We start from the raw sequence: 2648 nt of genomic DNA, 5'->3' as shown, positions 1-2648 counted from the left end.
TTAATATCAGTTAACTGCAGATAAATGACTCCCTGGAACAGAACCATGTTGCTGTGCACATCCTTCATGCTCCCCCCTCCTCCAACCACCGTCACGCTCTAGGCTAAACTAGCAAGTGATCTGTCCCATTCATTAAGGCCGGCAGCAGCAGCAGCATGCTGTGTGAACAAACATCCCTAATCACAGCCTCTTAAAGACTCTTAATGAGTCTCTGTTAATTAGCCCTCCCTCTCCGAGTCAATCTTTTCTCTCAGTGCCGCACTCCGTTAGCCCAGCCTCATTTGTCTACTATAGATTAGTGTGCAGAGCAGCTTCTGTGTGTGAGTGTGTGTGTGTCTGTAGCCCAAATCACACTATAGAAAATCATCAGTATTTAAGGTGAATGGTTGGGATGAAAAGTCAATCAGTGATTAAAGAGAGAGCTGGGTCTTTTTAGGGGGTTACTGCTCTTAATTTGCCTTGATTTTCTCCACATTAGATAAACTTCTAGCAAAAGAATTGTTCTGAGTTTTGATCCTGGGAGAGATCATATGTTGTGTGATTGAATTAAAAAAAAGCACTGAAATGTGCTATTTTGAGCTAAATATTGGGATATAAACCTTTATATAAACGTATGTAATTTAGTGATGTTCCATCAGCCAACACTCTGGCTTTAACATAATGTCGGCCATCTTTTGTAGATATAACAGCATTAGCTCCTCTGGGATATGACATCTGTTAACAGGGTTTTGGAATGCATTTGTAGGAATATTGGATCTTTAAAAGAATATATCACCTGGCTTATTGTCTCAGTTTTGAATCATCCCAAAATCGGATTACAAAGTCGGTTGATCTCTGTTCAGGTCAATTAGTCAGTAATCTATACACTTATTTATGTCCTCATGTACTTTGCTTTGTATGCTGTTGCACCAACTGTTGGGAAACAGCTAAAGTATGAGATTACCTAAAATGTCTTTTAGTATTTACAGTATCTTTGACTAGAACTATACATCTCAAAAACATAGAATATTTTGTAGAAGTGGATTATTTCTTGCTAGTCATCTCCCAAAGTAAATTATGTTCAAGTTTCTTTGCATCTTGTCAGATTTGTAAGTCCTCTTTTCCTGAAGATAAGGACTTGTTGTATTTATCTTCATCTAACTCAGGTAACTTTGATGTTCTCCATCAGGCCTCTTTTGTTCTCTTTTTTTCTTCCAAGTGCATTCAGGTTCTTGCAGGATGTGGTACATGTCCTCATGTCACCTTGAATCATCCAGACATAGACAAGCCTGGCCCTGTGACGAAGGCCCTCAGCAGCAGTGTTCATCCGCCTAACTGGACCTAACCTGGATTCATATTCAGTATGAACAATCCAGATCTACCCTGGAAAAGATACCATCTCATATGCAAACCTGTGTCATCTGAGCACTCTGACAGAGAGTGTGTGTGTGCGTGCGTGCCTGCCTGTATGTGCGTGCGTGCGTGCGTGCGTGCGTGTGTGCGTGTGTGTGTGCGTGCGTGCGTGCGTGCGTGCGTGCGTGCGTGCGTGTGTGTGTGTGTGTGTGCGTGTGCGTGTGTGCGCGCATGAGTGTGAGTGTGATAGAGTACGTAAAAAAAAAGAGATGAAATCTCAGAGGAAAAATTGAGAGATGAGTTGCCCTGGGCGGGGACTGATCTCTCTCTCACACAGCAACGTTTCATTTCTATATTTCTTTTTGCTGTATTTAGATGTAAGATGTCATAGTCAAATGTTTCATAATATGTCTGTCATCAGTTAAAAAAGTAAAGGAAAAGTTCATCTTTAGATATTATTATATTCATGAAGCAATCAAAGTATTTCGTCAAATGAATACCTTGATCCTTGCATTCTGTTTATGATCAGCATGCCAGACATTTCTGCTACAATCTGTCCACTTAAAGTCAAATCATGTTTATCTGTGTAGTACATTTCATCAATCAGGCAGCTCACAGTGAAGATGAAAACATGAAAACATCATTAACACATCATACTGTTAATCAATGTGAAAACCAGTAATAGACATTGTATTTTGTTGAGTGCCGTAATTAATATCATCAATACATATTAAATACGTTAGTCAATGTTCCGATTAATGTGGTTCAAAATCAACTCTAAACAGGTGGCTTTTTAGTTTAGATTTAAAGGAACTCAGTGTTTTGACTGTTTTGCAGTTTTCTGTGAGTTTGTTCCAGATTTGAGGTGCATAGAAGCCGAATGCAGCTTCTCTGTGTTTGGTTAAAGAGCTCAGACTTCACAGCCACACACTCCCTGTGCTACAGTGAAGGCCGTGACAGATTACAGAGCAACCAATAGAGCAAAAGCAGAATTTGTCACTGTCCGCGGCAGCGGATCAATGATAATTACCCGGCTGACATGAGTAAAGCTATAACTTTACAGGATCAAGAACAGGGAGAGAGGGAGATGAGGAAGAGATGGAGAAGGGATGAAAGGCTCTGGGCCACGCTTAGCTCCGAGCCGATCGATACTCTGTGAGGTATAGCTGTGACCGGCCCCGGGGCCCGGCCTTACAGAAGCTCAACAAGCCATTACCGGCCTCTCTCACAGGGCAGCCTGCTGCCTGGCAGTCCACAACCAGGATTTATCTGTGTGTGTGTGTGTGTGTGTGTGTGTGTGTGTGTGTGTGTGTGTG

This window comes from Poecilia reticulata, linkage group LG17 (assembly GCF_000633615.1).
Source record: "Poecilia reticulata strain Guanapo linkage group LG17, Guppy_female_1.0+MT, whole genome shotgun sequence".
Lineage (NCBI taxonomy): Eukaryota > Metazoa > Chordata > Actinopteri > Cyprinodontiformes > Poeciliidae > Poecilia > Poecilia reticulata.
The sequence above is the reverse complement of the archived record's forward strand: the minus strand, read 5'-3'. Positions refer to the sequence as shown.